Source organism: Sander lucioperca, chromosome 17 (assembly GCF_008315115.2).
Source record: "Sander lucioperca isolate FBNREF2018 chromosome 17, SLUC_FBN_1.2, whole genome shotgun sequence".
Classification (NCBI taxonomy): Eukaryota; Metazoa; Chordata; class Actinopteri; order Perciformes; family Percidae; genus Sander; species Sander lucioperca.
Genome location: NC_050189.1, coordinates 11,806,800 through 11,826,128, shown reverse-complemented (window position 1 = coordinate 11,826,128; position 19,329 = coordinate 11,806,800).

The following is a 19,329-nucleotide window of genomic DNA, read 5'->3' as shown; positions in this document are numbered from 1 at the left end:
GGGCTGCAATATTTCACACGTTGATGACTAAAGGAATTGAAGTTGGACACTAAACTCCAGGGGGGCCTGTGTGGGTGCTCAGCTGATCGATGCGGACTGAAATGGAAAATTGATTTGGTTCACAGCTTCAAACAGTAGGAGAAGCAGTTAAGTAATTTCACTATTGACGTTTGGTACAAAGCCGTACGTTTCCTCTCCTCTGTGGCGCAGCGGGGCGATCGTCCCAGCAGTCCGGGTCAAACATGCCGATGGTATGATGAATTAATGAGCGGAGCACTTTGCACTTTGGTGTGACTGGACACTCGCTGTCGGCCAGGCAAAAGAAGAGGACGGAGAAGAAAGAAAAAGGGATGCACAGTTGCATCTTTTGGTACATGAGTTCAAAATATCTATAGAAAGAAGACCGAAGAAAAGGCAAGCATCTTCATGATCAGGCCCGGATAAAAACCAGTGGTGGAATGTAACTAAGCACATTTACTCCAGTACTGTACTTAAACTTGTTGTCATTTCTTTTCATGCCACTTTCTACTTCTACATCTCAGAGAGAAATATTGTACTTTTTACTCCACTACATTCATCTGTTACAGCTTTAGTTACTAATTACTTTACACATTAAGATTCCTGCACACAAAACACATGTAGTTTATAACATCTGATGTTTTATTCTAAAGTAAACTAGCCAACAAAATAACGGCTACAAGTCCAGCTGAGATGATGAGACCATTAAACACACAACTGCTTGGATCCTTTACACCCTCTACAATGGGAGGATTGTTCTTTACTTTTAATGCTTTAACTACATTTTTCCTGATGATACTTACACACTTTTACTGAAGTAACATGTTCAATGCAGGACTGTTTACTTGTAACATAGTATTTTCACAGTGTGGTATTAGTACTTTTACTGCAGTGAAGGATCTGCATACTTCTTCCACCGCTGAAAAAAAAAGAGACGTTGATGTATAGGCAGAACACGCTCCGCCATCCATCACAGAGAAACAAGACGGGGGGTGTTTGTGTGTGTTTCCTGCTGCTATCTCCCAAGCAGACAAAAGAAACACAGCACTGGAGCCGTAATATATCACACTGAAATATATATATATATTAATGCAACACACTTTATTTCACTTCATTTCCCATCACGTTTTGCATCAGTCAGTGTTGGAGAATGTTGGTGTGTTGTGGGCAAGTTTGCTCAGTTTAGTAATAACCGAGCTGGTCGGATGCCACCAGCTTTATTTGTGTGTGTGTGTGTGTGTGTGTGTGTGTGTGTGTGTGTGTGTGTGTGTGTGTGTGTGTGTGTGTGTGTGTGTGTGTGTGGGGGCTTTAATTTCCATTTGAAAGCGTTGTTGTGTGTCCTACTTGTACATGTTGGCACACTTGCTTCTCTTACATAACGGCCATTGTGGAGCTGGAAGAGGGAACAACTTCCAATCTGGCACTTTGAGCTTTGGGGGGAAAACAATTCAGCACTTCAGTATCAGCGAGCGGATGTTCTTACTGCCGCTCGCGCCGCATGTTTGTTTTTGTATAATGCCGTTTGATTGACTAATGTCTGGCCCACGCTAAAAGATTTTCCCAAATCTTAACAGATGTTGAAAATGGCACACATAACCACATGCATCAATACCGTTTTGTTCCTAAGGATTTGGCCAGAACAGCAAACTGCACTCTAACAGATTCCATTCCCCAGAGTCTGGTAGGACCAAGCTAGTTTTTTTTTCCACATTTAGGGCACTATTTTTCAAGCCATTTGATAATAAAAATCTTTACGTTATTCTAGAAAAAACATAATAGTTAGCAAGGTAAAACTGCATGGGATTATCATAAAGGTGGCATATCTGTAAAGAGGAGAGTCGTGGGTATCCGTAAAACCCATTTTCATTTAGATATCCTGAGGTGAGAGGTCAACGTACACCTTTGAATATGGCCATGGCATTTTTTCCTAAAATTGAACCCAAATTTGGAGTGTTATTTAGCCCCTTTCTCAACAAGCTAGCATGACACGGTTGGAACCAATGGATTACTTCAATCGTCTTGTTTCACACTACCATAGAATTTTTTAATTATCTTCTTTCTAGATTTTGAATGGAGCCCACTGATGCCTCTGAAAGACAGTAGAGACTTCCTAAATGTTTCGGGAGCTTTTGAGAAAACATTCGGGGGGCTGGAGCCCCCAAAAGCTACCACTCCAGTGGGCACGGATGACATCAAAATGAGTCTGTTTAAAGCATATTGCACTCCTTCTTATACTGCTCCCTTATGGACTAAGTTTAAAAAGGTAAGCATACAGAAGCTTAAGGTTGCTTATAATGACTGTATGAGGATACTGCTCAACAAACCCAGGTGCTCTAGGGCAAGTGACCTGCTTTGTAATGCAGGGGTCAGCACCTTCCAGGCATTATTGAGGAGTCTTATCTACAAATTCATTTGACGCCTGAACATCTCCCAGAACAGCATTGTTATGCTGCTGGCAAATCCTAGGTTTAGTTCCATACGATACCAATCATCACTATGGAAACACTGGTATGAGTGTCTTTTATAGAAATGCAGTATTGTTGTTTCTTCTGTTTTTATTTCTCTGTATATGTTTATCTTTCTCTTTTTAATGTATGTTGTATGTTGTGTCTGTCTTCTGAATGGACCTTGATTCTGGCAATAAAGTTGATGATGTATGATTCTCGTGTGGTGTGTACACCGCATTGTGTTTTCAAGATGGAGTGGTTGGGGATTCCTTAAGGCCAATGACGATATTTGAGAGTGCAAAGAAATGCCGGCCGGTGCCGCTTGTGTGGAATTTTAAATTCTTTCCTTTAGATATTTGAAGAAATAAATGGAGAAGATGGAGGCTGAGTGGTTCTGGCTTTCTTTAGGCCAATGACGTAATTCATTTTGGGTGTAAAGAACTTCATGAATCAGCCGTTTGGACCACTTGTTCTGGACTTGTTTTGGATCCCTTGCCTGGAATTTGTACTCTTCTCTTTCCTTTAGATAGATTTTCTTTGGGGGGTTTATTTGGGTTGTGCATTATGTTAGCTGTGCAACGTCTCATTGTGCAAGGGTTGTGCTACACTTAATGTGGAGAATGCAGCCGACAGGGTTGGTCAATTAAAAACTGCCACTGAAAGGAGTCGTTAATGTGCTTACTATATAGGTCCCTGTCTAATGTATATGAGAGCATGTTTTGTGTTGCATGAGAGTATGTGTTGAGAGATGCTTATTTTCTGTATTTTGTGTTGTCCTTGTAAAGCTGCGGAACGGACAGAGTCCGAAACTAATTTCCCTTCAGGGACAATAAAGTATATCTCATCTTATCTTTTTAGATATGTGAAGAAATAAATGTATGTGCATTTGTTGTTGGCACGTACAGCTTTCTTTCATTTTAACATTAGGCTACTGTATGTGGATTCCTTTTTACAAACACTCGGAGGCTTTCTGTCATCCCACCTGTGCGTTATTTTATGTTATTGTAGATTTCTTCTTTTCATATGCACAGATAAAAGACACAAAAAGGGTTGTAAGATGATTCCTTTGTTAGAAAAGCAGGAACATATTTATGTCAAACAGGTGTTTGGTAGCAAAGGCAGCCAGAGTCAGCTCTAGCGTCGGCCTACGCTGTTTCTCTCTGCAGAGACAAATCTCTATGCTGTTATGTAATGTTTTCTACTGCAACATTTAGTTTTGGAGTAATTGCTTCTTTTTTTTAAACACTAAATAACACTAAAAATGTGGATTCAAAGACTAAAAATGTGGATTTAGAGACTAAAAAAGTGGATTTAGAGTCTCAAAATGTGGATTCAAACACTACAAAAGTGGATTTAGAGACAAAAAATGTGGATTTACAGACAACAAATGTGGATTTAGACACTAAAAAGGTGGATTTAGAGACAAAGAATATGGATTTAGAGACTAAAAATGTGGATTCAAAGACTACAAAAGTGGATTTAGAGAAAGAAATGTGGATTTAGAGACAAACATTTTTGATTTAGAGACTACAAATGTGGATTTAGAGACTAAAAATGTGGAGGTGGCACTGCCACCACTAACCCATTGGGCTGAGTGCTGACGGTTGTGATTTCCATTGGATCAGAGTACTGTCACTTGGTTGTGTCACGCTCACAAGAAGATGGACTCACCGAAGCACGACTCTCTTAAAATTTCAGCCCAAACAGGTTTACTGCAACAAGCCAAAAACTCACAGGCGACGGTATCCAGAACACGAGGCGAAGAGGGAACCCAAAAAACGGGCTGAGGCCAAAACACGGAGACGCCAGCCCATTCTCACTCCCATCTCGGTCAGGCGCTCTAAGCGAAATCGTTTTTTCTACTTCATTTACTTACAGTATCAGGGAAAGACAGTGGCCGAGACACAATGTTTTTGATGCTTTTTTTGACATTTAACATTTTTTCCGACGCCTTTGTTCACCTTTTTTCGAAATTTTTGACGCTTTCGTTGACAATTTTGTCACTTTTTTTGCGTACTTTTGAAAGTTTATCACTGTCGCCGCTTTTCTCACCTTTTCCTGATGTTTTAACTGTGTTTTTCCAACGCTGATGTGTGCAAGTTATGGGCTGATATTCGTGGTGCAGACGAGGCTCAGCGCCAGACATCCGGCTAGAAGTTTGACCGGGATTATAGCTGCTCCACCAGCCGCCTACAGAACGTTGAGTCTGTGATCCGAGGCAGTAAGAAACAGCTTTATAACGCCATTTAAATGTCAAGGTTTGGATTTGTCCTGCAGGCGAGCTAATAGCACAGGAGATAAAGTTTCTTATCTTAATATATCCGCTCCTCGGAGAATCCCTCCGGGTAAAAATCTCAGATACGTTAACAAGAAGAACCCTACAGCTGAGTGGAGCAGCCAGGGTGTTTTAAAGGCAGATGCTGGAGCTTATACGATGTTGAATATCTTCTTAAATGGAGTGTGTGAGCGGAAGATGAGGTGTGCTCCTGTTTGAATCCCCTGGAATAATGCAGTTTTAAGAGGCATCTCCTCCTCGCGGGGAAGAGTAAATCTAACGCGCCTCCGGAGAGATTTCTGACCTGAATTTACATATCTGCAGCGCACAGATTATCTCTTAAATCACTACCACTGTGTGCATTTATTAAGTGGCTGAAAACAAATACAGCCTAGTGTTGTCTGTAGGAGCCTGGAGGCTAGAAACTGTGTGGTCACGGCAACGCGAGACCTCCGTTGCAGCTTGGTAGTATCAGCGGCAGTTAGTAGACGCGTTTAGCCGCCAGAGAGCTCTGTGATGCCGGCTACGGTGCTCCCCGTTGTTTCAGCGGTAGTTGGCGGTTCAGTTAACCCATGAATAGGTGACTGTGAGCCAGGTACAGAGCACCACGCGCTGCCCCGGTCGTTTCGGCGGACATTGCGGTTAAGTTTAGGCCACAAAATGTGAGCGTTATGCAGCAACGAAAGTTGAGTTTAGGCACCAAAACGACAAGTTAAGGTTAGGGGGGGAAAAAAATCACAAGGAACACCCAATTCCTGGGTGAAAGTCTTTTGTTTTTCCCCAGATGAGAACTCCGCGCCCTGGCTTGAAAGTCCTGCGTACTACTAACCCACCCCCCGACATCCTCCCTACGCAACCAGCCACGTTCTTACACAGCAGCAGCCATTGGGGGTGCACACAGCGAAAATAAAGTGGAATGCTTACGGATGCTTAACTTTTCGTAGCTTTTTGAACGAATGGTTCACGAGAACAGGCTGAACGTTGGCAACGCCACTATAAACCAAAATATGAGTCGTATCTGCTGGTTGACTTAAGGGAGCTTTTAATTCGGGGGGGAGGGAAGTCTCTTATATTGCAAACCAGGGGTCTTTTTTTGAACATGAGTGTTGCATTAATGTTTGTAGTGTTGCATGAAATATTCTATATTTGGAACAACAATCTGTGTTCACGTTCCCACAGGTCAGAGCTGTAACAGAAGAGAAGGAAAACATGATGGCAATCATTCGTCTTTTCGTCTGTTCTTCACTCGTTTTTTTTTATTTCGGCACTCCCTATCAATCCTCCACATTCCCTCTACTCATTAAATCACGTTTCCGCCTTCATCCACCTCTCCTATTCCCAGTTCTCCTCCTCCTCCCTGACACTCGTGTTAGCCTGGCAGCTATTTAACGGACCTTTAATCAGACGCAGGACCAATTCACTGACATCAAAGTAACAGCAGCACAAAGACTTTTCTGTTCTTTGTACCTTTTTCCTATTCAGTGAAGAAGAAAAACGCCACGAGAACGCCAACTGCCTCTCCGGCAGCCAAAACTCTCAGCAGGTCATTATCTAGGAATTAATAACAAGGTAGCTGGCTAATTAATTAGCTGCTTCCATGATTGCTCTTCTGTGTGTCCTGCACAGTGTATATGAAAGATATGTCATTAAGTAAATGACTAGACTTCATTTTAAAAAGTAAGTTAAGTAAGTAAAAAGTATTTTCTAATTCTTGCAGTGATATTTTAGCTGCTATGACGTTTTTGGTTCACGGTAGGACTGCACGATACGAGGAAAATGTGCGATAACGTTGTTGAATGTCGCGATAACGATATTACTTGCGATAAATTAACCAACCCGTTCTCATTCCGAACTCGTAAAATAAGGACGTTTTGAAAAGAGCCTGTCAGCGTCTGATGTGACGAAAAAGACGTCTTTCAGTGTATTTGTATAACGCACTGGGGAGAGCAGCAGTTAGAGAGGATTTAGAGAGTAGTATGTAAGGGCGAATTTCCACGTAAGGAGGTTGGTTGGTTGGTTGGTTGGGGTGGTGGATGGGTCAAACACAGGACTTTCACCCAGGAGAGCGGGGTTCACGTCCCGCTTGTCACGCTTGCTATAGTTGTTTTTTTCTTTCCTCCCGCATGTAACGGAACCGTACGCCCACCCACGACCCTTTCCTAAACCCAACCGTCCCGTAGTTCCCGCGTGTCACGGAAGCGTAAGCCCACCCATGACCTTTTCCTTAACATAACTGCGTCAAAAGGGACAGCAATAGTCCCGACCAAGCGCGTTTACTCATAGCGTCAATAAGAACGACAAAGGCACCTGACCAAGGGTCCGTATTTTACGAGATGAGTGTGAGAACGTGTTGAATTAACAGATATAGATAGATATAGATATAGTTCTTTATCTGTTTATCTGTTCTTTTAAAATACAACAAATTGCTTGTTAAATTTAAAACAAATGAGCATTTCTAACATTCTTTTATTGAACCAATTGAACGTTGAATTGACAATGACAGGCACTATTAAAAAAAGAATGACATATACACTTTAAAGTGCAGTTTTCTACTGATATTTTCTTTCAACTAACACAAAAAATCTCGTAGTGTCTATCGCGATATGTAAATTGCGGCAGTTGATATTGCGATGACGATCAAAAAAAACGATATATTGTGCAGCCCTAGTTCACGGCACATTTACGGTTCGCTTCAGTCTCAGTGTTTCCAGGTTTAAAAAAATAAATCAAAACTAGACATGTTCTGATACCGATACCAGTGTCTGGGAAAGCCTCCGATACTGTCTATAACGCTGGTATCGGAATCGGAAAGTACAGGAGCTGGTCTTTACTAAGACTGGTGCTAAAAAGTCTTTACGTGACTTCACGTCGGATGTAGTCTAACGACGTCCAGTTCCAGGAATGCACAAATATTTTGTCGGTAGTACCAGTTTGCAACAATCACTAAACACCAAGTTGTAAAAACTACGGATATACCAACAAACTTTTTTAGCAACACCGGGTGATCGCGCGAGATCCCGCACAGAGCACGACATCTATTGCCGGAAGAGACTACCGGTAAAAGTAGTGAAGAAGGAGCAAGAAGCGAGAGAACAGCAGAAGAGATCAACGAAATATGGCAGAGTTTGAGGTTAGCATCGAACGATGCAATGATGAGTGGCTCAATTTTGAAGATCGCCCGAACGAGTAGCTTCAACTAGCTAACTAACCCAGATCACGGAAGTGACGTCGACACAGCGGTAGCGGCAGCAGCAGCAGCAGAGAGTAGAAGCCATCAGGCAAGTGTTATTTAAATTTTATTAAAAAATTATTTACGCGATGGGAGTGAGAGCGTGTTGCTTTTCTGCACCAGACCATCATTGTTTAGTTCCAAATGGCTCGCCGAGTGTCACGCTCATGTTTGTCTTCATCTAATGGACATGATGCACGTTTACTCACCCCTCTATATCAGGGGTGTCAAACACTTAGGGCCCCACTGGGAAATGAGAATCACATCGAGGGCCAGACACATGTAGAGTTTATTGACATGCTTCTATTTAATAAAGAAAACTCAAATATCTTTGACCGTATTATTGCATGTCTCATATAGCTTTCTCACTTAGTTTGTAAAAAAGTCAGGAGAAAAGTTCCTTAGACATCGTAGAGTTTGGCAAATCAAGCAAAACAATGATTACATTTTGAAAAGCTGGCTACATTTGCAATCATATAATTACTTTTTACTCCCTTTTCCTGCGCCAGACCATCATTGTTTAGTTCCAAATGTGAGGCGACGTTTTCATTTTTCAAATAGTTCGGTGAGTGTCATGCTCATGTTTTTTCGTCCTCTAATGGACGTGATGCATGTTTTGAACTCGGGAAATGGAAAACAAAAAAAAACAAAAAAAAAAAAAACTGAGTTGTCTAATAGAGCGGCTAATGGCGGTGCAGCCATTACAGGCCGCGGCCTTTTACACGTGAGAAACAGCACAGAGAAACATGACGCAGCGAAGTTATTAAAGCAGCACAGTGTCATCTCGAGTTCATCTTTTATTTGTTTTTTCTTCACTTCCAAGTTCCCATTTCAATATATATCTAATCTTCCAATCTAACAAGCGCGAAAATGGGTTTCGGGCCGTTTGAGGGTGTTTTTATTTAATTTGGCCATTTCCATTCTTTCCCATTTGGCTGCGATAGCGATATGGAAAGAAAAAAAGAAATGTGTCCCTAGACGTCTTCCATTCCCTCCGGTTTTCTCTGCTTGTAACCAAATGTGTCACTCTTTTTCCTCCTCTCCGTCTCCTCAATCTTCCCTGTTATCAGAGCTTCATGTTGTTGGCCGCTGTAATGGAGCGATAACAAACGTACAGCGCTCATTCCCCAACCGGCACACACACACACACACACACACACACACACACACTGATGTGTACAATCAGCCCCTGCCTAAACAGCCTTTAATGGGATTTGGACGTGACAGGTAATCTCGGGTTTGTAGAGGAAAGGTCCTTACAGAGATCACACACAAGTACACACACTGCTCTTAGAAATCTGAGAATGTAACGCTGAATGTTCAGTCACGTTTTGCAAATTCACATACATTCTTTGCTCAAAAATGGCAAAAAAATGTCTTCACTTTTCGTAAACGGTACAAACGGCAATACTGGTCTCACCTTGTGAACATGTTTTTCTGACACATACGCACAGACAGACACACACACACACACATACGCACAGACAGACACACACACACACACAGACACACAGACAGACACACACACACACACACATACACACAAACACACCACACGCACACTCAACACACACAAACACACACAGACAGACACACACACACACACACACACCTAAATGTTCATATTGACATTTAGAAACAGGTTTACTTGTGCCTCATTGACATAATCTATTTTAAAAGATCAAAGCTGACAAAAATCTGAAACTGTCCTAACTTTATGAAAAGGGTAGAAAAGGCACACAAAAAAAACGGTAAAAGGGCAACACTGTTCTCACTTTGTAAAAACGTTATTCATTCCTTAAACTGTCCTCACTAACTAAAATGTCCAACATTTACACAAAAGGTAGAAAGGGCAACACTGTCCTCCCTTTCCACAAATGTTCATTTCCCAGCATGACCCCACTTTACAAAAAGGGTTGAAAAGGCAAAAACTGTTCCCACTTTGGGAAAATGTCTTTCGTTTCATAAACTGTCCTCTCTTTTAAAAATGTCCTAACTTTACAAAAAGGACATGAAGGGCAACAATGTCTTCACTTTTTAAATACGTCTGGTTTTAAAAAAGATTTTCACACAAAAATGTCCCTTTTCTAAAGGTCTAAAAATCAAACTGGTCCTCACAGAAATAGAAGTATAGAAGTGTGCGCACACACACACAACGACATAATCTCTCAAACTAATGCAACACTAATGCAGACCTTCACGCAAATATCCAAGCTCTCTCTTTTCTCTTGGTCTCCACACACACACAAACACACACATGTGTGTTTCACTATCTTTGTGGGGACCTGTCATTGTCATAATGCATTCCCTAGCCCCTTACCCTAACCTTAACCATCACCACTAAATGCCTAACCTTAACCCTTACCCTCACCCTAACCATAACCTAATTCTAACCCTAATCCTAAAACCAAGTCTTAACCCTCAAACAGACCTTTAACCTTGTGGGGTCCAGCATTTTGGGCCCCACAAGGCTGTGCAGACCCCACAAGTATACTGTATTCCCCGGTTTTTGGACCCCACGAATATAGTAAAACAAGCACACACACACACAAACACACGCACACACACACACCACACACACGCATACAGAGACACACACACACACACATGCACACACACCATACACACAGACACACACCATACACACACACACACACACACACACACCATACACAAAGACACACACATACACACACCATACACACAAACACACACACCATACACACATACACGCACGCACACCATACACACAGAAAGAAACCATACACACACACACACACAAACACACAATACACAAAGACACATACACACACCATACACAAAGACACGCACGGACAACACACACACACACACAGATACAGAGACACACACACATACACACACACACACACACACACACACACAGATTTGAGACAGAAACGATCTTCTGAATGGACGCAGTATTAAATACATTCAGACCAGTGAATAGAAACATTTAGACCGTCAGATCTGGTTGGGACGAACGTGACGCAGTTTGAGCAGGTAAAAGAAGAATCAAACAAAGAATATTTACAATAATAACTGAATGTTACAACGATCGATGAGATGTGTCAGTGACGTTCGAGAGTAAAATGGATTTTTCCTTTGGAAACACCGCTGGCTTGGTCTGCTTCTGCCTGTCGTTTACCCAGAACGACTTCTGACTTTCTGCAGGACTGACTGCGAAGCTTGACATTTACAATTTGATGTTTGGCATTTCTTCACATCATCAATCTTTACCGCCGCTGATGCAAAAAGTCTGAGTGACAGGTTGAGTCACCTAAGTTGGGCAAGTACAGATCCAACATGAATAAACAAGTACGTTTCGAACACGTTGTGGTTTTACCGCTCCACTTGTTGCCACGAAATGCTCCCCGTACACTTTCTGTTTCTGTATGGATTAAACAAACGAGATGTATCGTCTTTATTATCAAGCTGTCTTTACTGTTTCATTACTTTGTGTTAATGTCCGAAGTTCTACAATGGACTCTAACATTTTTTGTGGAAAAAATGCCTTGGTTACCTCGTTTCAAGCCATTCTAGCATGGTATAGAAAGCCTGCAGGAAGACTCAGCTTGATTTGTGCCAGTTCTTATTAATATTCAATGAGCTAAGCTGCTTGACTCTGATTGGCTAACAGCTAGCCAATGAGAGCCTGGCTATCGGCATCCTTTACCCAGCGCAACTGGGCGAGCTCATGAATAGTAATGAGCTCAGGCAACACCACGTCAGACTGACCAGCTTTTGTAACTGGCCTGATTTCTCCGCATATTTCTTTTCAGTGGCTAGAGCCGACAGAGGAGGTAGCAGTTCATTTTCACATTCACAACATAACACAAACACATATGGACCTAACATATGTCAAAAAATGCAAGTACAAACGGTTTTGTGTGGCAGGGAACCTTTAAAAAGTATCGGTATCGTATCGGTATACTGGGCGATACTGGCCCTGTATTTACTTGGTACCGGATTGATACCAAATTTGGCAGTATCGCACACCACTACTGTTCAAAACCCAAATTTTGCAACTATATAAAACAGAGAAAAAATCACTCACAGTCACATTTGCGACGCTGGAAAACCAGAGTATGATTAATGCTTATGTTTGCCGCATTTTCCAAACTGTTAATCCATTTAATTTACTTGTCACTGGCAAACTATAGACTTAACCAATGGAATCCTCTCCCCTCAGTTGCAGATGGAAACATATGAAATGTGTGTCTCAGTGAACTGAAGGCCTCCTCTGCTGTAAATAGCAAAATTTTTCAGACTTGGCCCAGTTAAATAAGGCTCTGAATGCAGGGTTACGTCTCCATAATCTGCTTAGCGACAGGAAATGTCAGAGGGGTTGACGGCCGAACATTAATTGTGCTGAGTCGGCGGTGAGCGGATTGCCTGCTGGGCGAGTCACCAGCTCTGAGTGAGTTTAATGTCCGGATCAGTGACCGAGAGTTGGGCTTTGAAACACAAAACTGCTTCAGATGTTGATTCTCTTTCCAAAGCCTCACCTACACTGTAGGCTCTGACTCAACATTGACTTAGTGTACGTCTGGGGGTATGAGTCTCGCATTGGGGGCGAGAGGTCGCTGGACGAGCCCCCACATTTGTTATGTTCCATCCTTCCTTCAGCCACTCAACATCAATGGTTACTCGCTGATTTCTATTGGGATGTTAGATAGGATGGACGGATGGACGGACGGACAGACAGATGGATAGATGGACGGACGGACAGATGGATGGATGGATGGGTGTATGGATAGATTGATAGATAGATGGATACATGGATAGATGGATGGATAAATGGATAGATTGATATATAGATGGATACATGGATAGATGGATGGATAAATGGATAGATAGATGGATGGATGGATGGGCGGGTGGCTAGATGGATGGATGGATGGATAGGTGGGTGGATAGATGGATGGATGGATGGATGGATGGATGGATGGGTGGACGGATGGGTGAATGGGTTGGTGGATAGATGGATGGGTGGATGGGTGGATGGATGGATGGATAGATGGATAGATGGATGGACGGGTGGATGGATGCATGGCTAGATTGATAGATAGATAGATGGATAGATGGAAAGAAGATACTTTATTTTCCCTGAGGGTAAATCTGTCGTTGGCATAGTGCTACAATCATGCCCTTCAGCTACATTGCTAACAGGAAAGAGTACGCTATCACTTTCTGCTACTGCTGTTTATTTCCTGTAATAACGTAAATGAGTCATAATTGCTGCTTGATTGAACAACCTCTGGTAAAGGTTTTCGGGGGAGGACAGTCTCGTAGCCGTGCAAAAGAAGTATGTTTTCAAAGTTTTCCACCATTGGCACTTGTTTGACCATGCAAACACAGCCTCCCTCTTTCATTCCTTCAACCAGCTTCTTGAAAAGGTCGCCTTCGCGATGTTTGTGCATATCCAAAAACCTGTTGATATCCTAGTCTGACCACCGACCTTTGCCTTCTGTCAAAAGTCATTGCAGTTTAACTCTCTGGACCTCACCGGCCTCGTGCTGACTGAGCGTTAGGATCAGCCTGTAGGGATGTTAAATTCTAAATCTGCCATGGAGGTTTGTGAGCCGAGAGAAGAATCTGTGCCACAGCCTCAAGAGTGCAAGATGTAACCTGCATTTCACACGTGTCAAATTGAGTTTTCAGCAAATCAAATGGGGCGATGACTCAGAGTTACATGGCGGTACACGAGGCACAGCTGCCGTTCAGTTCTGTGCTCAACTTGATGTCTGGTTTCCTCACTTATTTTTCAAACAATTTCTCTTGTTTGAGCGTCACTTTAAAGAAAATATGACACGTTTATGTTCCTGAACTGACATATATTTGATGTTATGTTGAGTTTCCCTGCTGTGTCCTGTCAGTGTTTTCCTGGCGACTCATTGCGGTTGCGTCTTATCTTGCAGCTGTTGTTCACTTTCATTGCCTGCGGCTTTATTTTCTGACATCGTGATGTGACCTTTCAACCTAATTATACTCTGCCTCGTTCATTTATCTCTAAGCTGCATGGGTGTGTGCGTTAATGTGTGTACAGTATGTCTTTCTGTCGTTCTGTGTGCGCACACTCGGGACCGTCTTATCTAAATGTACTGTACAATGTGTGCATGCCTGCAAGGTTGCATTTGTGTGTGTGTGTGTGTGTGTGTGTGTGTGTGTGTGTGTGTCTGTGTGACCAAACTCTAAATTGCGTTGATCTTTCCATCGAGGAAAGTGATGGATTTCATCACTCCTGCCCGTAAGGTTAAATTATGTATGATGGAGGGAAATGGAAAAGAGGGAGGACTTGAGAAAGAAGAGGCGAAGAGAAGCCAAAATGGACAAAATAAAAACCGTGAATACAGAAAACGCAGAAATGTACTTCCCTAAAACCTTACTACTTAAATAACTTCCGCATACACGGGGGTACTAATGGGACTTTTAAACACATGTTCCATTTAGTTTAACATTACAATACTGTGTTAATTCCTAATTATGTGCTTAATGTTAAGACAATAAGATTCTCCCTGAAAAATACTAGAAGCAGATAATGTTCTTGAATTCATCTCTTTGTCTCATATGGGTTTTTTAATCTCGCGAAACATGCTTCGTACCTTAATATCCTGTAATCTTTTCATTTCCCCAAAAAAACATCTAAATCATCTTTTATTGGTCTCCAAAAAAAAACCCTTTAAATCTCCTCACATAATCTCTTTTTAATAACACATAATACAATTGAAGAACAATGTTCTTAATCTTCTTTCTTTGCTTCATTTTTCCCAATGTCATGATTGTTTCTCTGAAATGTACACATTTCCCCCTCTCAGTCTTAATCAAGTCATGCTTTTAAATTGATTTTTTTTGGGGGCAGTCTGACAGGTGATGCGACAAGTGTGCGCAATCCCGTGAAACTGTGCTCGTCACGCGCACACGCCCGCCCGCCCGCCCACAAGAGTTGAATTGTGTTGAACTTTTCCCTACGCCAGCGACGTGCACAATGAACCACAGACCGATTCTTGCTGTTTGTGAGTTCACTAAAATATAAAACTGTTTTCTAAACAGTTATCAGGACAGAGACAGCGGGGCTTCTGCTTGTCTCAGCATCAGCACAAGACTGGATTTATTGGGTAACATCCGTAATTATGACAATGCTAATTTAGCTAACTTTAGCTATCAACAATAACAGTCTGTGGTAAGGAAAGACTAGTATTGCCACCATTTGTTATGAATTCAATTAAATTTTATTTATAGTATCAAATCATTACAACCTTACGTGTCTCAAGAGTAGGTCTAGACCACACTCTATAATTTACAAAGACCCAACAATTCTAGTAAATCCCTCTAGTAAAATCGCCCTGTGATTAGGGATATATGATTCCACAGTCAGCTAATGTCATTCAGTTGTACGGCAGGGATACAGTAGTGCACAGAATCTCCATGGATACCACATATTGATCGCCTGGCGTTTAATCGAGGAGCATTGTCCTTCACATGAGGAGCGTAGTACACCCCCGCGGATCCACGCGACTACGCAGGCGAAGTGTTGTTCCAGTGAGAAAAGCCCTTTAGAATACACAGCATTACGCAACGCATTACTTATTTATTTATCTATCTATTCATATTTCAGATATATAGAAACTTTGAAAACAGGTCAAATTTGACCCGAGTACAACAGAAGGGATAAGTTTAGGCACCAAAACGTCTAGTTAAGTTTAGGGAAAAAGATCAAGGTTTGGATTAAAACACTTCTGAGGAACAAACTTTACCAGGCTCAAAATAAATTACAGAAAAAATAATTTTGTTTTCCCCAAGAAAACGAACTCCGCTGCCCGATTTGAAAAGCCCTTTGTTTTAGGAGCCAAACATCCCCCCCGACCTCCTCCTCACGCGGACTGAAAGCCATATGTATATGCTTTTATTACCACCGTTCATGAGAACAGCCTGTTCAGTCAAAATACTCCTGTTTTTCACATCCTAAAATCTTTACATCACATCCTAAAATAGGACAGAGCTGTGTTTGCATTATGATGCATTTCAAGATTATTATTTTTTTAAGGAAAGGAGGTCATGATGCAGAGGATTAATGAGCTGGTAATCCGAGGTTTCCTGAGTGCAGCAGAATGCCAAACTGTAACCGACCGGTCTGGTGTGTGTGTGTGTGTGTGTGTGTGTGTGCGTGCGTGCGTGCGTGCTAACACTGCGGCAGCCTGGTGACGTCTGTATATGAAGGCAAACACAGCTGTGTACATCTGTGCACTCTGACCGCACATGCATCAACATATTGACCTCAGGATACATTCATTGGAAAGCAGCTTTTGGATGAGAATCACTCAAATTCGCGACAGAGCAGACTGATTTACAGACGCTTTAAACCTATTATTCATAATTGTGGATGCAGATTTTTACCGCATCAAATGGCTGGGCCGTCCTTAATTATTTTAATTTTGTTATGTTTTTAAGCATTATTGTGTTTGCTCAGAGTATTTCGTTTTTTGTTGCAGCATAGTCGCCACAGAAACAAGTTTTTGACGCTCACTTTTTGTCGGCTTACGTTAAACCTCAACTGCCACCACGTCATCTCACAACACATTCCCATGAACTGGTCTTCATGATATCGTACGAGAATTTACGCACACCAAAATGTAAGATATCCTACGAAACTAGGAGACAGCCGAAATGGGACGCCGGCAGTTGCTAATAAGCCGCTACAGAGCTTCCTGTCGCCGGCTACAGACCTCCGTCACAGCTCGGCCGAGTCCGCGGCAGTCAGGGGAACCCAGTTTTTACAACTAACTTTTTTTACTAACAACAAATCAGTCAGTAGATGTGTTTAGCCGCTAAGAGCTCTGCAACGCCGGCTACGGTGCTCCGCATGGTGCTCCATCGTATCAGCGGTAGTTGGTGGTTTAGTTACCCCAGAATAGGTGACTGTGAGCCGGGTACATAGCACCGCGAGCTGCCAGACGTTTTGGCGGACATTACGGTTAAGTTTAGGCAACTAAACGCTCTCCTGTCGTTCGGCATAAGTATGATCCTCCATTATGAACTTAAATGCAGTGCAGGCTTTCAAATTTGCCGGGGCAGTGACAAGCGTCTCTCACTGATCTCCTCCGTTTCAGCTGGTTTTGGTCACGTGACGCTCGCTCTGAACGAAAACGCGTTGTGGATTAGCTTCAAAATGGCGGAACGACATGGACGCCTCCTCGGACTTGCCCGTCTAATGTAAATACAGATAAGAAATTCTTCGCTTACGAGGATAAGTCAGATCACTGGCAGAGGTCATTTTACACCAATGAGGACATATTTATGAATGCTTACGAATTACAATGCTTAACTTTTCGTAGCTTTTTGAACGTATCGTTCATGAGAACAGGCTGCATCTCGCGGTGCTCTGTAGCCGTTTCACAGTCAGATTTTATCGGCTTAATTTGACAACAAACACCGCTGATACCATCGACAGGCGTCACCTAACCAGCCGGCAGTCGCCTAATTTCGTTCGATATCACACCAATTGGTGTGCATACATTTTCGTAAGATATCATACATTCATATGTACATGAGATGTGTTGGGATGTTTAATTCCATTTCTGACAATAAATAGATCCTCCTAAATCCTATACACTGCTCCTTTAAATGACCCCCCCCCCCCTATATATATATAATAAATGATTATATCGACTAAAAGAAGTTTTCCCTCTGGCTATCTGCATTTATATATTTAACATAAACGCTATCAGGTGCCAGGATTCTTCTCACGCTGTGTGTTGCTAACGCGTGGGACAAAGTGAACGCAAGAGAAACGTCTGAATGAATAATATTAGAGCAACTGTGAGTGATTCATGTTCAGACAACACGGATCCCTGCTGACTTCAGATATCTACGGCTTCAGTGCCGACAGGCGGAAAATAAAAATAGGGATGAATTGTCCCCTGATGGAGGATTTCTATCTTCGCACAAAGTGAAGCCTGAATACGCCACGACGACACAGGAAACGGTGCCTGTGTGTGTGTGTGTGTGTGTGTGTGTGTGTGTGTGTGTGTGTGTGTGTGTGTGTGTGTGTTGGCATTTGGTCCGGCTGTTTTCTTCAGAAAGATTTTCCTTCGGAGGAAAGACAGAATACAACTGTCATGTTTGCTCTGTTTCATCAACTGACTTACATACACACACACACACACACACACACACACACACACACACACACACACACACACATACACACACACACACTCGTGCCAGCCTCCATGAATCTGTCCCAGCTCTCTGCGGTGGATTAACGGCCCCTATAGGCCCCATATTCTACCATGAAAAAAATGTCACCATGTGTCTCTTTCCTAGTGTTAACACACTCTCCGTCTCTCTCTCTCTCTCTCTCTCTCTCTGTTTCTGTCTGCTTCACATTTACATCTACCGGTTCTCTTTCTCTCCAGCCTTCCTCGATGCCCTCCTTGTCCTCTTCCATTACATGAGAAGCCGTCAGATCGCAGGGTCGGAAACACAAAGAGGCAGAGAGGCAAAGTGCACGAGGAAAAGGTAAAATGTGAGATACTAGGGCTGTGCAGTTAATCAAATTTTGACCGCGATCAACAACGTAATCGAGAAAAACTATTATTTTGAACATATTTGCACTCATTTTGTCTCGTGTTCTGAAAGAGACGTGCACTCTCGCCCCTCCCGAAGGCTAAACTCACTCAGCCAATATTTGAGTGTATATTTTATATCATTTATTTATAAGGGGAATCAAAAAGCTTAAACGGGAAAAGTATGAAGCGAAATTTCACAACCTATGTATAGGGATTTTCATTAGAATTCAATTCAGTGTGATGGATGGATGGATGAATTGATAGATGGGTGGATGGAAGGATGGATGGATGGATGGATGGGTGGATGGAAGGATGGATGGATGGATGGGTGGATGAGTGGATGGATGGATGGACTGATGAATGGGTGGATGGGTGGGTGGGTGGATGGATGGATGGGTGGATGGATGGATGGGTGGGTGGATGGATGGATGGGTGGATGAATGTATGGATGGATGGGTGGATGGGTGGATGGATGGATGGATGGATGGGTGGATGAATGGATGGATGGGTGGATGAATGGATGGATGGATGGGTGGGTGGGTGGGTAGATGGATGATGGATGGGTGGATGAACGGATGGATGGATGGATGGGTGGGTGGATGGATGGATGGGTGGGTGAATGGATGGATGGATGGGTGGATGGATGGATGGGTGGATGAATGGATGGATGGATGGGTGGATGAATGGATGGATGGATGGGTGGATGGATGGATGGGTGGGTGGGTGGATCAAGAATCAGAATCAGAGATCAAGAAGACAGAAGTGAGGAAT